We start from the raw sequence: 23,889 nt of genomic DNA, 5'->3' as shown, positions 1-23,889 counted from the left end.
AGCTTACTGCAGCCTTGACCTTCTGGGCTCAAGCGATCCTCCTGCCTCAGCCTCCCAAGTAGCTGGAACTACAGGGACATGCCACTATGCCCAGCTAATTTTTGTATTTTTTGTAAGACAGAGTTTTGTCATGTTGCCCAGGCTGGTCTCAAACTCCTGGGCTCAAGTGATCTGCCTGTCTCTGCCTCCCAAAGTGCTGGGATTACAGGTATGAGCCTATCTTATATATTAAGGGGATTCTAATGACCACTTAATGGGTTATTAGGCAATTGGATGAAATGACATATGTGAAATGCTTATAGCAGTGGCTGACGCTTAAGGGACTAAATACGGTAATACTATTTCGTTCCTCCCTTTCTCCCCCATTAAGTTCAAGAGGCACAATGACCTCGGTAAAGTTGATGTTGGTTAAAAAAAGAGAGAGAAAGAGGGTTATAGAAATCTAGTTAAAGAAATGCTAGATGTGAGAACTAAACAGAAAAAGCTGGTCAATCCATAATATCAGAATGTTGAGAATAAATTAACTTCTGTCTGAAATTTGGAGTCGTTTTGGAAATCACCATTAAGGTATTGTACCTTAGGAACAGAGCTTAGGTAGACTAAGAAGGAATAGGGTAGGGCTAGGATCAGAAAAAAGTCAACTGGGAAAGCTGGTGCCTGAGGCTGAGAAAGGTGGAATACTCCAGATGAGGTGCATGAGTGTTGGAATCAGGCCAAGTTTGTTTTAATGGTGTCAGTGCTTAGCTGCTGTATGGCTTCAGACACAGTGCCTGATTTGCTCATCTGCAAAATGGGGGACAGCTAAAGTTCTTATCTCATAGGACTGATGTCAAGGATAAAAAGATAATATACACCATTTTCATAATTCACTGCCTTGCATATTTTAAATTATATAACCATTAGCCAGTGTTATAATTTGCAGTATCCATGGGCATGGTGAGTCCTGTGCATCTCTTCCCTCAGCTGCATTGTCACGTCTGAGAATAATCCATCACTTCAACCTGCTGGGTGAGTGCAGGGCCTGCTAAAGAATCATCAAAGAGAAGGAATTCCAGACATGAGGGTCTGGAGTGAAAAAGAAAGAGAATCAGAAAACACGATGATGGAAACGGAGATACATAGTGAATTCTATTGTGGACAGCCAATGTCTGTCTACTCATCTATGCATGCATTGATTCAACAAATATGGTTGCATATATATTACGTGCAAGGTGCTGGAGATGCAGCAAAGAATAAGAGAGTTGTGATTTTGAGAGAAAAAGAAGCAGTAAAATTTTGATCAGGGCCATAAAGGGCATGAGGGAAAAATCAGGGTGATATGAAAGTAAAAGATGAGGAAACTCTTTCTGCAGAAATGACAGGTAAGCAGAGACCTGAAGGATAAGTAGGAGAAAGCCAGGCAAAGTTTGGAGCAAGTGGAAACAGCACATGCAAGAGCTCTGGGGCAGGAAAGACCTTGGGATCATTGGAGGGACTGAATTAAGACTGATTTGCCTGGAGCAGAGTGAGGGAGAGAGGGAGATGAGAATACAGCTGGTGATGTGGGCCCAGGCAGATCACATCAGGTCATGCAGACAATGTTAAAGATTTAGTATTTATTCCAAAGAATTGTAAGAGGGTAATGAAAGGAAAGCTAATAACATTTTTTAACAGGAAAAGAAGATCCCCTCTGTTTAGCTTTATTTACATGGCTAGATTTTCTTTAGCCAAGCGTTTGAGTGTTGCCCCGGAAGTTTCCACCAGCTAAGGTACCATGAGTGTCGAGGTCCTCACCACTGATTCCCCAGCACACTTATCTCTGGGCCGTGGGCACCCAGGAGATGTGGTCAGTGAAGCTTCTGGGGAAGATTCTTAGCCTCAGGATTGGATGTGGATGGTGCCGGTGGCAGGTAGTATGGTCCAGGCATGGAGTAGGGAGCAGCTGGAACTGGATCTGAGTTGGGATATCCTCATACTTCTATTCCAAAAGGTCTTAAACAAACCCAGAGAATATTTTGGATATGTGCCGATAAGTGTATCACCAGAATAGCCAGTATTAATAATTATTGCAAAGCTTCCTCTGTATCCATAATTTGTTTTTCAATGACCACCTCTGTGATAATAGGCATGAAATTATTTAATAGCAGGTTTAAAGAGCTACTAACCAACATCCGATTAAATCACTTCTTTTGACAGGCAGAAATAACAATGCAAGTTTATTGAATGTGTACTATATCCCAGGCATGGTAATAATTGCTTCATATACATCACTTTATTTAATTATCACAGAAATCTTACAAGTTATTTATTTTTAAGCCCCTTTTACAGATGAGAAAACTAAAGACTAGAGCAGTTAAATAACTTACTGAAAGAGAAATAGCTCATAGGTAGTTAAGCTGTTTCTCTGCTTCTCCCACTTTCTCTCAAAGGAAGAAGAGACCATGAAATTAAAGGGCTTAGAGTAAGTGGGGACTTGAAAGCAGGCCACGTTAAAACAAACACCACCACCACCACCACAACAACAAAAGGTGAAATTAATTTTAATCATATATTTAGTTTACTTGACCCTTACTTCCAAAATATCTTTTTGTGTGCCATCCTTATAAAAGTTATCCGTAAGATGTTTTACATTTTACATTCTTTTTTCATGCCCGCTCTTCAAGATCCATGGTATATTTGGTCACTTCCAACACATTTCGATTTGGCCTAGTCACATTTCAGGTGCTGAATGTCACATGTGGCCAATGGAGACCACACTGAGCAATGTGTTTAACTAGTAACCTATCTACAGTAACACTACTGAGTTTAACAAGTTATGGAAGTCGAGTGAGAAAATATATGTAATAAGTACACAGTCCTGTGTTTGGCACCTGGTAGGCCCTTTGTAATTCTCTCTCTTTTTGATTCCTTCCCTTAAATCACAAAATATTGAAGATATCTACTTGGAAATCTGGTCTTTCAATGATCCACATTAAATTCAGGAAAGTTACCATGTAGCATTTATCAACTTATTTCCATTTTGCTTTGTTATGCATTACATAGTTATGGGGCAGCATATTTCTTATCTAATTATGCTGTGTAGATTTTAATTCTGAAGTAAATTTTCCTTTTCTGACTTACGAGCAAAGAAGGCCCTAAAGCAACCTGGATGGCAGGGTGAATTCAACCTGAGGAAATAGATAGGCTTAATCATTGACATCGAGAGCCAATGGCCCATCTACCAGTGAGGATGGGGCAGATAAACACTCAGTTCTATGTGCACCAGGGGGAGAGCTAATTGGTTGTATGGATATTATTGGCAGAACAATTGGAAAGAAGCAGATGATTTCTTAGGGAGGCAGATCTGTTTCCAAAGTGGAAGATACAGGGAATAGGTAAATATCGCCCCCTTTATTGCATGGTCAGCTTTTCAAAATTATAGCATAATATCAACATGGGAGCTGGCTTAGATTAGAAACTGAGCTTGAACATGCTTCCTTTGATCTTTCTACTTCAACTTCCCTGTGCAGTACCGCACACTACCCTTCATTCCCACTTTCCTCTTTCATCTCCCTCCTTTGGAACCACCTCCAGTTCATTTGCCAGCCGATTTCATGATGGAGCAGAAGTGCCAATCAATCATTTGGCCATCAGTAGGACAGCATTCCCAATCTGCATTAGCCTGCTGGGCTGACTTCCAGAACATCATCTACTATACATGAATTATTACAGAAACATTATTGCTGTCAGCATATTCCACTCTATACAACTACCTATTATTATTTTTTTGGCGGACAACACTGAAATTTTAAACAGTTCAATCTTGCTTAAGTAATGTGAATTTGGTGGCTCTAGAAACAACTTTTTGCCTCATCAGTGAGAATCTGCCTGCAGCAGTGGTTGGGCTTAGATGCAGGGGAAGGGATGGGGGTCTAGTGCAAATGGAGACTTGAGACAGCTTGGATTTACTTTCCCCTCTCTGATTTCACCCACTTCCCAGTGTCATTTCTCGTCTCCTTTACTGTGGATGGTAAGGTGAGGTTTCTGGGCTCCTGATGTTTGGGTAACAGAGTCGAGGGAGCTGGGGGTAAATCCGCTGGACACCAGCAGGGTCAAGGATCACTGCTTAGGACTTCTCTCACCAAAGAACCTATGTGCTGAAGAGCCCTGGGTATAGCGCAGCTGTCTCTGCGACTCATGCTGTGATGGGGATCATAGATCTAGCTTGAAAACTCATGAACAGAATTAGATGATTTTTGTCTCTTTAAAAACTCCGTCATGGCCGGGTACAGTGGCTCACGCCTGTAATCCCAGCACTTTGGGAGGCCGAGGCGGGCGGATCACGAGGTCAGGAGTTCAAGACCAGCCTGGCCAAGATGGTGAAACCCTGTCTCTACTAAAAATACAAAAAAATTAGCTGGGCGAGGTGGCGGGCGCCTGTAATCCCAGCTACTTGGGAGGCTGAGGCAGAGAATTGCTTGAACCCAGGAGGCAGAGATTGCAGTGAGCCAAGATTGCGCCACTGCACTCCAGCCTGGCGACAGAGCGAGACTCCGTCTCGAAATAAATAAATAAATAAAAGCAAGAAAAGAAAAGAAATAAAAGAAAAACTCTGTCACAAAACGGGTCATTTATCATTCTGGAGTGTGTGTGTGTATGTTGGGGAGCCCAGGGTCAGAGTGGAAATTCAGGTGCTGATACCTGGTGGGAGAAGGTTGTTAAATCAGACGAATCAGACACAGTCAGGTGATTCCTGACAAAAGACAGCAAGGGGAAAGCCCAGGGCCACAGCCAGTCAAGTGGAAAAGAACTAAGATACAAAAAATACAAAGAAGAAGATAATTTCAAATCCCAGAAACCAGTCAATGTACTAAAGTTCAGAGATAAATAGAACCAGGAAGGAGAAGCAGACACAGATGCGTGGCAGTAGCAATAAGGACTCCAGTTGCTGACGCAGTCCTTGGCCTTAATACCTGGGCTCTTTATTTTCTTCCTGTGTGGGCGTGAGCCACGGTAAGGTTGGTCTAGGACAAGCAGGAAGATGCAATGAGAATAAACCGCCCAAGGCAAACTGAGGAGGTGGAAAGAGAAATAATCCTCGCTGCTGGTGTTTGCTCCCATCTGCATTCTGCTGCTTCCACCCAGAGGACGGTGGGGTTGAACATCAGACAAAACTCTGGAAACCACAGCCCTTCCCTTTATTTTTCTTCAGAAATCCCACATATTTAGTGTTTTACCATGAAGATGCTTAGGCAACCATTTGGGTTGCAGAAACATTTTCTGGAGCATCAGGGGATTTCATGGTGCAAACTTGATCTAGGAGTCTCTGTCCCTTTTGCTACTTTTCCCTTCCTCAGACAGGTTCGTCTAGTGAAGGGTCCCACTCCAGTTCCTGAGCCAAATTCAGGACAGGTAGGTAGGACCTACACCAATGGTTTTTGTCCTGCATTGAGTGGAGAGTAGAAACAATCCACTTTATGCAACCTTGGATCAAGAAGTTCAGGTATGCAAAGACTCCTGTTTTCCGTGTATTATATTTTACTCCTAGGTGGACCTCGAATCCCATGACCTAGGAGTAATCCCTACGGATTCAGTAAGGCACCAATTCATGGAGCTTCTTATTTCTTGCAGTACAGACTCGGTTCACAGGGCAGTCTTCTGTCTCCGGTCCCAGGGGCTTCCCTGAAAGCAGCCTCACTCTTACCTGGCACCTCCGGGGTTACATCAGGGAGAAGGCGTTCTTAATCTTGAACTAAACTTTCTTCTGGCAGTTTTCACTGGGGCTGTGGGGCAAGGAGGGTGGAGGTGGAGCCTGTCCTCTAGACTGGTCTCCAGTTTAACCTTCAAGTCTAAGGCAAATTGCTGCTCATCGCCTTTGATAATTGTTCAGATTTCAATCACAGATATTAATGTTTTCTATTCAAATGCATAATAATGCTTGGCCAGTTTATCTGGTTACTGCCTTGGTAATCCTAGAGTCTTTATCGCTTCTGTGGAAAATAGATCTTGTGGTAAAACTTATTGCAAATGCTTTCCTGTGTGTATATGGAAGGGGCAATCCCAGCAAAGCACAATTGAGGTAAAAAGGAACTGAAACAGGGTAGGAAGAAAATCAAATACAAGGTAGTGCATTGTCAAGCTAGCCACGGTGTCAACAGAAAACACAGCTTGGGCAGGATCAACCAGCCCAGATCCTACAAACTAAGGGTTTGTGTGTATTAACATACATGTTAAAAGAATAAAAAGGGCCAGGGGCAGTGGCTCACGCATGTAATCCTAGCACTTTGGGAGGCCGAGGTGGGCAGACCACGAGGTCAGGAGTTCAAGACCAGCCTGGCCAATATGGTGAAACCCTGTCTCTACTGAAAATACAAAAATTAGCCAGCGGTCATGGTGCACGCCTGTAATCTCAGCTATCTGGGAGGCTGAAGCAGGAGAATCGCTTGAACCCGAGAGGCGGAGGTTGCAGTGAGCCGAGATTGCGCCATTGCGTTCCAGCCTGGGTGACAGAGCAAGCAAGACTCCATCTCCAAAATAACAATAAAAATAATTTTACATTTTTTGAATACTCACCATTAAGCAAGCATCATTCCCTATCCTTTATGGAGACTGACTCATTTGGTCTCTATAATAGTACTATTAGTAGCCCTGTTTCATGGCAGAGAAAACAGATGTACAGAGATGCTTGAAAGTGGCTGTGATAGTATTTAAATCCAAGGGGCTTTGTTTCAGAGCATACATACCCCAACCCTCCATCATATTGGCTTTCAGTATAATGAAGTGTTTTGCATATTAAATATTCCTCAGGTATTTATCAAAGGTCTCTGGAGCCATGGTGAGGGGATGCAGGACCCCTATAAAATCTACTGTGCATTTACATCACAGTTTTTTCAAATTAAAATGCTTAGGAATTAAGTCCCACCAAGAGGGTATGTCTAGATTTTGGTTAGGTATATACAGGTTGAAATGTTGTAATGTGATAGAGGCAGGTCTTCCTGACCCTTTGGGTTAAATTCTACAGCCTCTCTGTTAATCTTCTCTTTGACAGCAGCCTTTTGGTAGTGCTGTTTATGTGTGTGTATGTGTATCACACACATACATAAATGTGCGTATGATAAGACTATAGACGTGTGAGGTTCTTCAACCCACAAAAGACAGCTGTACGTTGTGCCAGGTCTGAAGTTATAGCAGGAAAAGTTGGTGGGCCTGTCACTAGAAACCAGGTCTCATGTATGAATACTTTAGAAGATCAGAAGAGACCTTGTCAGTCTGGGTCAGATCTGAGGTTTAATGAACTTAATAATTATCCTCTCAGAGCACCCCAAAATATGCTGCTGAAGGTCTCAGACATGAGGTGAGGGAAGTCCTGAGACATCCCTTATTAAATCTGAAGGATCTTTCAGCCACAGGTTGATTAAGTATGAGCCTGGGATTATGTTAAAGTAAAAATTGCCAAAAACTAGACAATTACATTGCATTTTTGGTGCTATATGTTTATTTTCACTTTCTCTATGTCAGAAAATGAGGAACGGTCTGCTTTGTCTTCTTTCTCAAGGCTTTCTAGCTTTCTTCTGTTTTGCTTATTGCAGTCCTGGTTGGATAAACAGATATGCCCTGGAATGTCTCAGGAAACATAAATAGGGTGTGTTGGATTTGACAGAATATCACAAGCTATTTCTGTTCACATTGGGTTTTATTATTCTTCTTAAAAATATACATATATGTTAATATACACAAACCCCTCAAACCTTACTTTCTTGTGAAGTTATTTGACAATGTTCCTAATATTTAATAAATATTATCTAGGTCCAGTGATGTTCTCTAGTAACATATTAAAAAGAAAGTCTTAAAAGGCATTAGTAATACATTCTTGACAGATAATGTTGAAACAAGCTGTTCCTAGAGAAGATTCATTATAACATAGATTTAATATTAAAACAATGGACTTTATTCTCATCAACTGGATGCAACAGAAAGAGAAACAACTTATGAAACTACTTATGCTAGTGTGTGTGTGTGTGTGTGTGTGTGTGTGTGTGTGTGTGTGTGCAGGCTTGTGCCCAGAAGATAAATGAAAATCTTACAGCTGTATAGATCCTCCAAAAAGGGGTGATGGTGGGGGTGGTGGAATCGGACCTCGTAGGTAAATCCAGCTACCTCTCTGGTCACACTTAGCAACTAACCTCTTATGTCATTAAAACTTAGAACTAGAATAGATTCCATGATTTTATAGATGAGAACAGTGAGGCTAGGGAAAGGAATCGCTAGTTGGAGATACAGCCAGGATTCTACCTTTATCCTAGGTCTTCCAGTAGCCAGTCGGGCCCAGATCATAAATCCTTAAAGTGTTCAGAAGAATGCTTGGAGGCTTAGGCTCTGCTTCTCTCTTTGGCTAAGGAATAAGTTTTAAAAATGCGTATTTATCAATTATTTGGACTCTGAATTTAATGCATTATTATATGTTCTTGGGCCATCTTTATACTATCCTCGGAATTCATAAGGAAGACTAATAAGCAAATGCTGTCCTCAGTTTCACAAAGGGGGAATTATAAAAACTATAGATTTGTGATCTTGATATACACTCTTGGAAAAATGCTGGAGTATGTTATTAAGAAGCTGGTCGATGAACACATAAGAAAAGAAAGAGGTGATCACTAGAAGCATCCATGATTTTCTAAAAGCGAGACATGCCAATTAACCTCAGTTCTTATTTTTTTTGGGGGGTGGACAGAGTCTTTTTTGGGGGGGGTTGGGGACAGAATCTTGCTCTGTCACCCAGTCTGGAGTGCAGTGGTGTGATCTCAGCTCACTGCAAACTCCGCCTCCCGGGTTCAAGCAATTCTCCCGCCTCAGCTTCCTGAGTAACTGGGATTACAGGCACATGTTACCATGCATGCCACCACGGCTGGCTAATTTTTTGTGTTTTTAGTAGAGACAGAGTTTCACCATGGCCAGGCTGGTCTCGAACTCCTGACTTCATGATCCACCCACCTTGGCCTCCCAAAGTGCTGGGATTACAGGCATGAGCCACCACACCCAGCCACCTCAGTTCCTTTTTTGACATCTTTACTAGACTGGCAGAAGGAGGGTGGTGATGGTAGGGCAGGTAGTGTAGACATAGAGAATGGCAATAGTGTAAGTCCTATGAAAACATTTCCCCAATAGCCTCCAGAATGACCTAGAAAATACAGGCTGTGTATATGTATTTGCAGCTATTAGGACAATGCCATTCAAAGACAGTCGATCTCTGGAATGTTATCAACAAAGAGGAAATTGTTTAGTATCAACTTATAGGTTTTTGTTTTTCCTATCCCTGTCGTGTTCCAAGTATTTATCAATGACTTGAATGAAACATTGACCATCTGCTTATCGAATTTGTGATGACACAAAGCAGAGGTCAGCTAATGTGACAAATGATATAAACAAGTTTTAAAAGATCTTGCTATCTGGAAAGATGGATTGAAACTAACAAGATAAATTTAACAAGGATAAACGCAGAGTCTTGGTTTTAGGTTTGAAAGAAAGCTTGATTTCACAAAAAGAGGATGAGAAAGAATTGGTCTGAGGGTAGTTCACTTCATAAATATCTGAGTGGATTTAGCTGACCATAGACTCTACCAGGCCAACATGGTATTAGGTTGGTGCAAAAGTAATTGCGGTTTTTGCCATTCCTTTTAATGGATAAAAATGTTAATTTTAATACATATACATTTTAATTTAATAGATAACAATGTTATATACTCTATCTATCTATCTATCCATCCATATCTATTAAGAGGATCTTATCTTCAGAGCAATCTGTCCTCTGCTGGAGAGGAGATCATCAGAGCACTGTAGTCAGTTCTGGGTTCCATGTTTACAAGAAATATTAACAAATAGAAGAACAAAGACCACTCTGAAAAGTGTTTGGACATCTTGTCAACTGAAGATTGATTGAGAAAGTCGACAGTGCATTTAGAAAAAGAACAGTTGGGGAAGTAATAACAACTGTCCTAGACATTTGAAAGCATCTCAAGGAGAAGATGAATGGGATAATTCCACTGTTCTAGAGGGCAGAACTTAGGAATGGTGTGACAGGGAAGCAGATACTGACTCAATGTAAAGAATATTATTTTTTCAATAGTTAGAGGTATCTATATGTGGATAAGACAACTTTTGAGTTAGCCAGCTCCTGATCACTGGTGGGCTTCAAAGCAGAGGTTAGGTGACCACCTGAGAATCAAGATGCTGGTAAGAAGATTCTAGCACAGAATGGGTGGATAGACCAGAAGATCTCCATACTTGCTTCCAACTCAGAGATTCTGAACCCATTCCCTGGGTTAAGCTTTCCTAACCACCAAATGGTGCTCGGCCTTGACTCCCATAGCCACTGTTCACATTGTCCCCCGGCTTCCTCACTCCCTGTAACTCTGTAGAAGCAGATGGGGAAAGGAAAATAAACTGCTCTAGGGAGGATTGGGGTTGTCTGAAAGTTCTATGTGTTCCAGATCTCAGCCCTGAGACCTCCAGAAAGCAACTGCCCCTCCAGACAGCCCAAATGCAGGAAAAGATTTCTGAACTTCAAATGAAAAGGAGAACCACCACTTCTTTGAAGTGCATGTATCAAAGCTTTAATAAGAGCTAATAAAATTGTTATGTTGGGTTCACATCTCCTGAGAGCATCAAGTCAAAGCCTCCCTGGGGAAAGAAACTGTTATATAACTATTCTTACAATTTTTATTTTTTTTGAAATGAATCTCTGATTAAAAGACCACAATAATTATTTCAGTTTAACGTAGAGTACTAATTCAATCGCAATTGATTTCTTCAGGTTTTATTTGCAACAGAGAAAATGTCAAGTAGTCACTAAACACTGAACAAAAGATAGAGCCACCTAAGTGAGCAACCTGGCTGTGGGCAGATGGCTGTGTGTCCTTGTCTCCTGGGAGTCCTTCCTGTCCCAAAGCTTCTAACAATGGCAATAGTTAATTCTTTCATCAGTGAAGGGTTTAAATTTCCAGAATGATTTTACGTAGACAAGGACAAGCCGCTTCTAGGAGCCTGCAGGTGCACTGACCACTAGTCTTTGGAACCAAGGGCTGCCCATGGATGTGGAGGAGCAAAGGGTGAGGTATGTCACCTGCATACTCAGAACCTGTGCTGACAAAATAAAATGGTACCCAGCACCCAGTCAACCAGTAGGAGTTTTGGCAAGGAGCAGAACCCAGGAAAACTGATAGGCTATGTGCCAGTTATCATACTAGAAAGTGGGTATGATTATCCCTAATTCCCAGATGAAGAATAAAAACAAATTGCATCAAATGATTGCTCCTGGCCACGCAAATATTAAATGGCAGCGCTGGGACTTGAACTCCAGGCAGTGTGATTGGTTCTCACTACACCTCATAGCCCCTAATGGAGTATAATTTCAGTCCATGAAGGGGTGGCCAATGAGATTCTTTCCAGCTTGGAGCATATGCACTCACCTGTGAAGATGCCTCAGACACCAAGCTGACATCTGCCATTTCTGATTCCCCAAGGAGAGGAGGAAGGGGTGTGCAGCCAGGAAAGAGAGGGGTTAAAGGCAGCAGAGCGCTAGGGAGGGCAAGTGCTCTCAATGACAGGAGAATGTACTCACACACAGCCCAGAGCTCTGGAGCAGCCTCCGGCAGAAAAAGGGCAACACTGGGGGAACACATGGAAAGGAGGGACCAGTTTCTGAAAGCCATCTGGAGAGTTGGAGGCAGGGAGGACTCCTTCCTGGTCTGAACCATTCAACCAAACTCTTAGAGGCACGGAAACTCCTTCCTATGACTTGCCAGGGTTCTTTGCCAGCAACGTTTCTGAGTCGAGGAAAGGGGCAGAAAGGGGAAGAGGGAAAATATGGGGAAGATGGAGCTGAATGGGAGGCTTGTGAGAAAGCAAGGGGGAAGACACAATAGATTCTGCTCTTCCCTTAAAGGAAAGAAGCCATTCTTGGTTTTATTTTTGATGCATGGGGAAATTTTGAGCTTATCTTACTTGCCTAATGTCTGTGCCTAAGAATTTAAATATTTGTGTCCTTTGGATAAAGCATAAATGCAGGTTCTGCTCCTGTGCAGCAAGGGACATCTAATCAGGGTGGGGGAGAAAAGGATTTCAGTGAGAAAATCCCAGGGAGCTTGAATCCTCATTAGCTCATCTTTTTGTCCTTGGCCAGAATAGTAGTTATTATCCCAGTTGGAGGAGGATCTAGTGTCTGGGACTTCAGCAAGTTCACGAATCACCTGGGGATCTTGCTGATGTGGAGTTTCTGATTTGGGAGGCCTGGGGATGGGGGATAAGATCCTGCTTTTTCTGCCCTTTCCCAGTGATGCAGCTGCTGCTGTTTCTGGACCACATTTTAAGTAACAAGGGGTCAATCAGTTCTGCAGAAAGGGAGCCTGCACTCCAAGGTCTCACTGTATTCACAGTCAGGAAGTTTATCTACTTGACGGAAATGCAGCATGGACAACTAGCTCTTATCACTCTCCTTACACCAAAGGTGCAAAATAGCTGGCGAACCTTCTCTTCATGTTGATCCTTTGATTCTTTCCAATTTCGTGGTGGAAGCAGGAGACAATACAATTCTTGGCAGGCTAGAAAGGGTTGGTTCCTGAGCTGCCCCTGTAAGCGTGGCTGGACACCACTCTAAATGACTGATTGGAAGGACAAATGTGGATGGAAATAATGATGATGGAGAGAGTTGGGAAAAGTCTACAAGTTGGTTTGGGGTTTTGAAAACATATGCTTCTTTTGTGTTCCATATTCTTTTCCTAAGGCTGATTCCTGTGTTGCTGTTGGGGGAATATGAACAACTGTGCACATCTGTCTCCTGGGCTATTCTTTGTGCTCAGCTGCCTGCCAGTCAGAATTGGGTTCTTTTCAGGCAGAACCCTTGGTAGGAGCATGTGGTGTGTACTTCTGTATGGGGAACCCCCAACCGGCTTCAGTGCTTTTAGATGGGTTGAATTAAGGGCCCATCTGCCCAGGTGGAAACATTCTGTGCTAATTTGGAGCAGAGGTTGAACCTGCATCGCAGTTCCTGCTTTCCAAGCCTTCTGGGAGGAATGTAGCAGGGACCTCTTCCCTTTGATTCTGCCCCTCACCCTCAAATCTCTGGTCATGATAATTTTTTCTCCAGCCCCACAAAACTATGTATCTTCTCTCACAGGTCTCAGTTAGAACCTAGCTGGCCCTTTTCAGCACTAGGGCTTATGTGTCCTGTGAACATGACAGATTCTGCCAAGAAGAAATGACTTCTGTTTTCCTGAAACGGAAAGGTTCCTTAGATGACACTTCTCCATAAGGGCAGATCATGTAAACCCAGGCAGATTGCAGGGTATTAATGTACTGGTTAGTCACCAAGCAATGGCCCCTTCTCCTATGGGTGCTCCCACCAGCCTTCTTTGACACTTACAGGGTAGGAAGCTACTCTGCACTTAGCAACTCATCCTTGATGCCTCAAACATCTAAACCTCAATCCTAGGAAACAGCTGGAATGAGAAGGACTTGACTAATGAGCACTTAGACAAGGATTCTAGACCAGACTTAGCTTGTCGTGAGGTTTTAGGTAAGTTACTTAACTCTGTATGACTCAGTTTCATTTCCTTGAGTGTGAGGGTTTTTGACTCATTCATTCATGTATGCATTCATGCAATATATACTAATTCAATGTATATTTTACATTCACCATAGAAGTGCTCTATGGGGCTCTGTAGAAAATAGAAAGGGAAAAAACACAATACTTTAAAGCATCCACTCAAAAAAGAATACCTTCCTACTGAAACTATGCCAAGAACTGGCAGCATTGGCATCATTTGGAAGCTTGTTAGAAATGCAGAATCTTGGGTCCCACTTCAGACTATGCATAAGAAACTACATTTTAACAAGATCCCCTGGGTGATTTGTGCACCCATTAAAGTTTGAGAAGTACCAACTCCATGGGTAATATTGTGTTCTCTGCTTTAGCGCATATTGTCTCGTACCACACATCCTTTTCTTTAAGGAGCTCATAATCAAGAAAGAGAGCAAGAGATTTTGACAAATCCCTACTCTACAATGTTCTGAATGTCTTAACAAAGATGGGAAGAGAATACTATGGAAATTTAGATGAGCCAATAATCGACCATGCCATTCATTCATTCATTCAAGAAATACTTGAACACTTGCTAGGGGCCAGGTACTCTCCTACATGTTGGAGAAATAGAAATAAACCCGGAGGAAACATCTTTATTTTTATGGAGCTTACATATGAGTAGGGAAAAACATATAATAAACAACTTTAAAAATTTATAATTCCAGATAGTGATGCATGCTGTGAAGGCAATGAACAGAGCAATGTGGTGCCTAAGGAGGGGGGAGTAGGAATTACTTTTGGTGAGTTGGTGTAGAGAGGCCTTTTTGAGGAGCTGAGACCTAAGTGATGAGGAAACAATAATAGGAAGACCTGATCTGTGGGGACTGGGAGAAGAGGATGATAAGGAAGGAGGACAGCAAATGTACATGCCGTGAATAAGTCTGACCTCTTTTTGGTGTAGCAGGAATCAGATGTGTTTGGTAAGGGGTGAAGGTATAGGCTCAGCAGGGGCTGCTCAGGCCATGGTCAGTGTTAGATTGAACTTCACTCAGAGTAATTATAGTAATATGTACAGATATAGATTGAAAACAATTAATTCTGATTGCTGTGTGGAGACTAGATTGTAGAGGGTAAGGCTGTAAGAGGCAGACTAGGCAGAAGGCCCCTGCAGTCATGCAAGTGAGTGACGATGGTGACTTGGACTAAGATGGCGGGGGTGGCATGGCCAATGGATTGGGATACACAGTGTTTTGGGGGTAGGATCAAAGCACCTGGGGAAGATCTTTTAGAGGAGTCTATGATGTGATGAGATGGGCTTTGAAGAATGTGCAGGAAGTCACTAGACAGAGATTCAAAATTCCAGGTTTTGAAGACCAAAAGTGTGGAGTCATGTATTTTGGAAGCAGAAGTTGGTTCATGGTATTCTTCTGAAAGAACCAAGACAAAAGAAAATAACCTAAAGTGCATATCTCTCATAGAAATGCAGTTCTTTTCACTTTCAATGGCAGCCCTAAAATGTGTGGTGACATTCCTGATTTCTATGCAACCTCTCCAAATCCCTTTACCAAGCTCTATATTACAAAGGTCTAATCATCTGGGAGAAAAGAAAGGCTGCTCTCCTTTTTTCCAGTAAATCAGACTTGGTCCTGGATCTGCTCAGCTTTGCCTACTCTTAGAGAATAAACTATTTTGGTCTTCTGAGCAGTACGTTTTCAGCACCAAATTCCAGATTGCCCCAGAAACCATTCAATCCAAGCAAGAAAATAAATGTGAATATCACTAACTCAGCAGCCTGGCACGGCAGACGACCCCATTACGTCAATCACCATCAGCAGATCACTGTAACTGGTGGGCTGTCATCCACCTGGAGATTAATTGCTGAGGACCTGTTGTATGTATTAATAGCTCATTTATTCAGATTGATCTTTCACCCATTGATCTTCAATCCCTGCATATGGCCAGGTAGCTATTGCTCTTGTGATCTGACTTCTGGAGCCAATCTTTCCTCTAAAAACCCCTTTGGGATTTCTTAGCAAGCGTAGCAGCCCGCATGTAGATGCTAAGTCCACAAACCACAGCTGCAGTCAATCTTGTCTCATCTCCAGAGAGTCAAGGTATGTTGCTGCTTCCTACCTTCCTACAATTTGATTGATAATATCTCAAGTTCCAAATCTGTAATCAAAGCACTACTGTCAGGCTGCAATCTGAATACTTACTTGAATAGCTTCAGCACCTTGCCCCTTGGAAATTTGAGCTTCCTTCTTATCTTCCTGCCTTCCCTGTGCCAGCTGGCATCGTTGGACTGGATAGAGAACCTGAGGTCACCTTAACCCTTTAAGTGTCTGCCCTTTAAGTAACAAGGTGTCAATCAGTTCTGCAGAAAGGGAGCCTGCACTCCAAGGTCACACTGTATTCATAGTCAGGAAGTTTATCTATTTGACCAGCTAACTCTTACTCGTCTGTTATGGGCTGAATTGTGTTTCCCTAAAATTCCACTCTAGTGGAGTTACTTCACTCTAGTAAGTGGCTAAGTCTTACTCCTCTGTTATGGGCTGAATTGTGTTCTCCTAAAACTCACATGTTGAAACCCTACTCCCCAATACCTCCAAATGTGACTGTATTTGGATATAGGGACTTTAAAGGGGTAATTTTGGTGAAATGAGATAATATGGGTAAACCCTAACCCAATATAATGGGTGTTCCCATAAGGAAAGGAGATTAGGGCACAGACATGTAAAGAGGGAAGACATTGAACAAAGATGACCACCTTCAAGCTAAGGAGATATGCTTCACAAGAAACCAACCCCACAAACACCTTGATCTTGAACTTTTCACCTCCAGGACTGTGAGAGAATAAGTTTGTTTAAGCCACTTAGTGTGTGACACTTAGTTATGGCAGCCTGATCGGACCAATCCACCTTATTTCAGGTCTCACCATACCTGCACCTTTTCTGAGAAGATTTCCTTAACTCGCCAATTAGCTTAGGTCATCCTGCTATCTGCTGCCATTTCTGCCTTTTCACTGCCCTAACATTCATTATGTTACAATTACTTATTTAATTACTCATTTTTAAGAGCTTGTCAGCTCCATAATGCCAGGGATGCCTGTCTTGTTCACTGCTTTATTAGGTAAGGAAACTAACTAATTGATATTTATTTGTAAATAATACAAATAAACTTCCAAATCTCAGTTACAGCACAATAAGAATGTTTCTCATTCATATCACAGTCCAATGTGGGCCCAGGATTCAAGCACTCAAGTCTTTATCTGTGGCTAGATTTTCCTCTGCTTCTCTGAAGGGCTCCAAATTTAGCTGGTAGTTGTGGAACAAGAAAATGATCATTGGTGGGAGGTTTCCATGAACCAGACCTGAGAGTGGAGAACCTTACTTTTGTTCATATTCCATTGGCCGAAACCTAAGTCACGTAATCTCAGCAAACTGCAAGGAAGGCCAGTAAATGTAGTCCAGTTGTGTGTCTAGGGAGCAAAGGAGAACATGGCTATTGGTGAACAGGAGCAATTTATGCTATGACCACTATATCTCCAGCACCAATCATACTGCCTGACTCATAGTAGGTATTTAATAACTATTTTAATTAATTAACTCATTAATTTTCACAAGTCACACACCTAGCCTTAGGTGGAACTAGAATGCTTTAGAATTGTAGTCCCTGCTTTCTCTATCCAGGGGCTTTTCATTAGACAATGTTATCTCATTTGTACACACTTGGAAGAGGAAAATCTCTCAGTCTTAAAAATCCCCTTGCAAGAAACAATCTCAACCAAGGAAGTTATTTCATAAAAAAACTCAACCAAGGAAGTTATTTGTACTGAGCAGGCAGCTTGGTATGTGTTTTTGCCATCTTGCTACAGTTATTCATCTCTATTAGACTCTAAGCTCCTAGAAGGCAATGCATTAACCATCTGGGTATCCCAACTTCAAGCCCAGTGCCTGGCACTTCTGTAACGTTCTTTCAGCCAACATTATTGAGCATTTACGATATGTTGCACAAAGTGCTTCACATCCGTGAGCTCATTAAATTGTCCCATGAAGTAGCAACAATAATTGTCTGTTTTTAATATATTGAAACCCAGTGCTCAGAGAGCTTGAGATAACTTGCCAAGGGTCACAGAACTAGAAAGTAGTTAAAGTAGGACACAAAGTCAAGTACCTAGGTTTTCAAAGCCCATGATCTTAATCGTTATTCCAAGATGCCTTTCGCGTGCATGCTGTTTAAGTTGAATGGAAATTGGCCATGGGCATCAGAGCTGAGTTGGCTGCTTTTGTGAACCTGGTCTTATTCTTGATTTCAAGATTATATGTCTCTCATTCTCTTGACAGCAGAGGATGGGCTGTACACAGCATGCCTAGCACAGAGCCTGCTGCATAGAGGATCTTCAATAAATGTGTGTCTCTGCTCTCTACAAGGTTAATGAACCACAACATAAGGAAGAAAAGGAGTAGTCAACCTGCCTATACTGGTTGGTGCAGGCTTCCCCAAGTACCCACCCACACACTGCCTTCACCTGGCCCCCTGACCAACTACTCTGCCCAGAGCTCTTCTTGGTGGGTCCTAGCATCCTTTGGGAGTGAAGGACCCTTGTTTCCCTCTGTGAGATTGATGGTGGTGGTAGAGAGAAGGAACTAGAGGTTTCTGATGGAATTTTCATCTTGAAGATAAGATAGAAAGGAAGAAATATTCCTAGTGAGTCCAATTCTCTCAGGAAATAAGACAGATGTCTTTTCCTCTGGTCTTCCCCCTCCATTCTTCTGAACCCAGCTGCACCACAGCATCCCAGGTCCCTATTCTTTACAGCCTGTGGAGCTCAGAAGTAGCAGTGTTCAGATTCTAGTTCTACTATTCTGGCTTCTGGGAAGCAGAGGCTGAGGCCTAGCCTCCCAATCTCTTCTCAAATCCATCCCATAGACTGCATCAGAATGAAGAAATTCAATTGCATGCAGGTAAACTTCTCTTAGTGCATTATTTAAATTTTTTTGGTAACCCTGAAAACGGCATTTTACCCAGGATACGTTATCAGTGAGCTCTCTGGGCAAATAATACACTAAAAACAAAATAAATAAAATAATGTTCTTTTTGTATACATTTGGCACAAGTGAAGACCCCTTCCTGTGTGGGTGCTTAGCTGAATTATTTTTGCCTACTGGCATTCCTGCCCCTAAAATGAGCAAGGCTGCACAACTCGTCGAATGTGAGGAGGTCAGGCTCCATCATCTCGTGGATACATGTGGCTCTCTCTTCTCCCTCAGGTGGATGAGATGCAACTTGCATAATAAAAATGGAAGCATTTCAGGCAATATGACAGAGCCATGTGTAGATGAAGAAGGATTTTCAGCACCTCTGCAGGAAACTGGAATTGGCTAATGGTTCCTCAGTATATGGAGAGAACTGATTTCATCATCCTCAGCAAAGTTTCCAGTGCTGCAGGAATTCAAGCTTTACAGCTTTGCTCCTACAATTGTCAGGAGCCTCTTCCGGGATGGCAAGTACAGAGAAGACTGAAGAAAGACATATTCCAGTCACCCCCAAGTTCATTTCCACTTCAGGCTGAGGGCCTGCCGGCCGAGGGAAACTCTGTCTCTTCCAATTTGGTTTGAATTGAGACCATCCATCCCGGTCGAGCTGCATTCCAGGCTTTTTTCTTGCTGATGTCAAAAGGCTGAATGTGGACTTCAGGACGGCTTGAGGGCTGTCTTGCCTGCTAACACTGATTTTATGATATGCTAAACATAACATTCAATAGCTATTACTTCCACTGTCAGAAAAACAACTTGAGCTATCTATCTTCCTCCTCAGACTATATTACATTTCTCCCTGCAAATGACAACGCATTATAATATCTTTTATTATAATATTACTTATTTATCGCCAAAGGTTTTCCAGCATTAATGCTGAGGGCTCTCCTTCTTTATCTGCTTTTTGGTTTGTTTGTTATGAATGTCACATTTTATTTATCAAGATAGGCTCTGTTCAGAATTTGTGGAGCCATAGTCTTCTGATTTACTTCTTATGCAAACCTGAGCTTTTATCTCATTAGATTTCTCAGCACGTAATGAGCACAGGATGGACAAAGTGTTCTCCATTTTTCTTTTTTTTTTTGAGACAGAGTTTCACTCTTGTTGCCCAAGCTGGAGTGCAATGGCGCTACCTCGGCTCACTGCAACCTCTGCCTCCTGGGTTCAAGTGATTCTCTTGCCTCAGCCTCCCAAGTAGCTGGGATTACAGGTGCACGCCACCATACCCAGCTAATTTTTTGTATTTTTGTAGAAATGGGGTTTCACCATGTTAGCCAGGCCGGTCTCAAACTCCTGCCCTCAGGTGATCCGCCAACCTCAGCCTCCCAAAGTATTGGGATTACAGGTGTGAGCCACCGTGCCTGGCCTCCACTTTCTTGCTTTGTCTAAGGACCCAAAGGGAAAGCATCAGGATTTAGGATTATGGCACTTGAGTGTCGAAAATGAGTTCCTGGGGTCATCTGTGCGAGTGCCCCCCTCTCTTACGACAGGACTTTAACCTTGATAGTCCCATTTTAGCAGGAACTCTGCCAAAGGAGCTCCCGTAATAGTTCTTGGTGTCTTGTTCCACAGTTTAGCAGCCTTCCTTCTGAGAAACTCTTCCTCCACATCCCCCTCTAAATTAAAGCTATTTCCTTAAGTCCAGTCAAAAATGTGATATTCTACTGAGACACTGTTTCTCTAAGAAGGATACTGGAAACCCAATATAGAAAATCTCTTAAATGGCATACACACTTGGAGGCAGTTATTTGTTTTACAATAAAACCAAAAACCTAAAATCATGCTTCCTTGAAGAATATCTTCCTTAGTTCTCTTAAGTGACTGTGTATACATCATTAATGAATAGACAGAAAAGCTTTTTTGTTTTTTCTTTTCCCTCTGTTGGGAGTAGGTAGATGTGCAGACAGAGAAGATAAATTAAAGTGCCAGCAAACTAATGTTTACTGAAAGTGTGACAGACTTGCTGACATGGTCCTTGGAAAAAATAGAGATATCCTTACATTGATATACTGGTATAAAAACATCAATTTGCATTCCACTTTGCTGGAAAGAAATGGGGTTCAATTGTACTTGAGAGTGAACCTTTGCCTTAAATTTCTCTAGAAATTTCTCTAGCACCTAAAATCTAATGGAGGCTGAGCCCCCAGTTAAGTCTGGCCTTGAATAAGTGGATAAGTGAGGGATATAGGAGTTGTTTACTCTCCTGATTTACGCTCTTTTTCCATCATAAAATGACCCCATCCTATCCTGCCTTTTCTCACCTGGGCACCCAGTACTAAAACAATGCTAACTTTTTCTCTCCTGTTCCAAAGATGATACCTGAGAGGCTAATGGTTGATCAAAGCCTGAGGCATTACTCCCTCCCAAGCTGGCTTACATTTCAATAGCAGACTATGGGAAAGCAACATTATTATTCAAAGAATGATACTACCATGGTGGAAATTCAGACATCACAGAGAACTGAAGGAGGATATACTTAAACTAGTGCTGGAAGCAGAGGGGACTGTCAGAAAAGGATTTCAAATCAATCCTTATCAGGGATTCAAATCCTTCTGTCCATGAGACCACATCAAAATATCCAGTTGAGCAATCCTTCCTGCATGCCACATCTTGAGGCCCTCCCTTCCTTGGCAACATGCCAAGCACAGGACAAAGGCAAAAAGCAACACCTTAGCCAATGCAGAGGAGTATGTTGAACATCCACACAGAACAAGACACCAGGTACTTTCAGCAGTTTTCCCCAAAACAGGTGCTGATGAGATGAAAGGCTTGCCCCTGATTGGAAGAATGTGCTGGCAGGCTTGTAGTTGCCATTCTTACACCCTGGCCTGCCCACCATCCTCATAAGAAGAGAAAATGGCCCAGCTGAGAAGTTATGCCTTATCATGGTGGGGAAAGAGGAGTGGTTTCAGTGTGACGTGGCTGACTGTAACTTCTTGGGTACTGTCAGAAACTCATATTCCAGTCTCAGAGTCCTGCACTCTCCATTCAGCCCTTGAGCTAGCAAGGCACTGAGGATGTTAGCAGGCTCTGTGAATTATTCACAATGCAGAGGGACTCTTCCTAGAGCAGCATAGGCTTGTTTCTGAAATACAAAATGCAAGATTGGCAAAGTAGAAAAAAAGGATATTGAGACTATACATTTTGTTAGATTTGATGGCCTTTCCTATACCTGACTCTTTGGTGTTGTGCCCGCCCCTGCAACCCCCCCCAAAAAGATGATGAATTGAAAACAAGGGCCCTATATTCAGATGAACAGTTTCCTTGAATTTCCCCCTTGCCCCATTTTCCAACAGTCCAGCTTCTATCCTTTCTCCTCCTGTCTATTATAATAAGTTTGGTTGGTTTGGGTAGATTTGTTATCTCAAACTACCTCTGAGTCTCCTTTTTAATCTTGGAGGAAGGACAACAGATCTAGTCATCTTATTTTTGATGAGTCTTGGGCATTTCCTGCAGTGACCATGGCCACCAGATGTGAGGACTCTTCCTCCTTGACACTATTCTCTCATTGATGGGCTGAGTTCAAGATGTCTCCAAAAGACTGCACTGCTGGAAGACTGGTAATCTTTTTAGTACATTAAGATGAACACAATCATTTACGAGCTGTGATTTGTGAAATGGTGCAATAACTATTTGCACATTGTTTTCTATTGACCTATAGACCCAAAAACTGAGCTCTCTGAAGCTATTGGTGAGTTCTGTGGGGATGGAGAGGAAGATCCCCCTAAATGCCTTACCCTCTTGGCATCTAAGTCCACCTGGGGTATAGCCTACCTGATTCTTTTGGATTTTTTTTTTAACCAGGTAAGTTATTTACCCCTGTTATTTATTAGAGGTGCCTCTTGCAATGTTAAATTTGCTTCTTCAAAACCATGTAGTTGATGACTCCTAGGTGAATGAGGTTGACAGAGTATAGGGGATGTGATCACCCCAATCTACTTTATCCTCTTAGTGTCATGGCTGGCAGCAAACTTTTTTTAGGGTCAAGTCCCAAGGGAGAAAAATCAATGAAATGGTCTCTACCCTGGTCCAAATAACTCCAGATCCCATTTATCTCCCTTTCCAAGTACCTGCTTCCCCAAGTAACTAATTGGGATGGGATTTTTTTGATACCCACCTCTCTTTCTGCTGCCACAGATTCAATTCATGCTTTCAATATATATACATATATTTGCCTGGATGACTAAAAGAGCCCCCTGGCTGTTTCCCACCCCTGCCTCCAGTCTTGCACTTCTTCAGTTCATCCTCTATAATTTAGGCACAACAACTGTTCCAAAATGTGAATCTGATCATTTCCGTTTCTTGCTTAAAATTCTCTTCATTTATCTTAGGATAAAATCTAAGTTCTTAGCAAGCCACAAAAGACCCTTTATGGGTCCCGATCTCACATTTTACCATCATCCCCATTGGAATTATATGCTACTGAGAGCACCCATCCCTCACCAGGGATTCCTTTCACATGCACTCCCACCTTTTTGGAATATTCTCTCTGAAATCATCTAGTCTTTTTTGGTTAACTTCTATTCACCCTTTAGGATTCACCTGAGAGATTTCCTTTATCTTGAGGCCATTTATAGTTAACTGCTATGGATTAGGTTAGAGCTAGGTATCCATTCTGGGGGTGCCCAACAACCTTCGGGTTTGTTTCTGACAGAGCAGTACCTCCCTTTGTTTATGTTTTCTGTTTGCTTGCCTTTTTGTCTACAGACATTAAGTTCTTGAGGTAAAGACTGTGTCTTAGTCATCTTTCTAACTTGAGTACTTGATCAATAGACTAGAAGATTAGCAAATACTGGGTGAATAAATGCCTGACCTATGTCAATATAGACTAATTGCACCCAATTAAGTTCCTCCCTCCCTTGCTTCCTTCCTTCTTCCATTCTTCTTTTCTTCCTTTCCTCCTTCCTCCTACCCCTCTTTATTTCTCTTCTCTCTCTTATGGTTTGGAAGGTTTTTTGTTGTTGTTGTTGTTGTTGTTGTTGTTTTTCAGTCCTACATATGGTGTTACACCGGGTTTATCAATGGATCATTTTTTGGATGAATGTCATCCCTGATATTTCTTCCAGGTAACCCTGGTCAGAGTTAGAGCCCTTTCACTGCCTCCTCCTAGATTTTTCTTCTCTTATCATCATACACACACACACACACACACACACACACACACACACACGCACACACATATGTACATGGGGATTCCACAGGGGAATATATATATAAATAAATATATATGTATTTATTATACATGGCCATGAGTATTATCAAACAACTGGCACAATACAGAAAGATGGTTACCAGCTTCTAAATCAAAGACTCTTAATT

The sequence above is a fragment of the Pan paniscus genome, chromosome 1, assembly GCF_029289425.2.
Source record: "Pan paniscus chromosome 1, NHGRI_mPanPan1-v2.0_pri, whole genome shotgun sequence".
NCBI classification, from domain to species: Eukaryota; Metazoa; Chordata; class Mammalia; order Primates; family Hominidae; genus Pan; species Pan paniscus.
Note: the sequence above shows the minus strand (reverse complement) of the source record.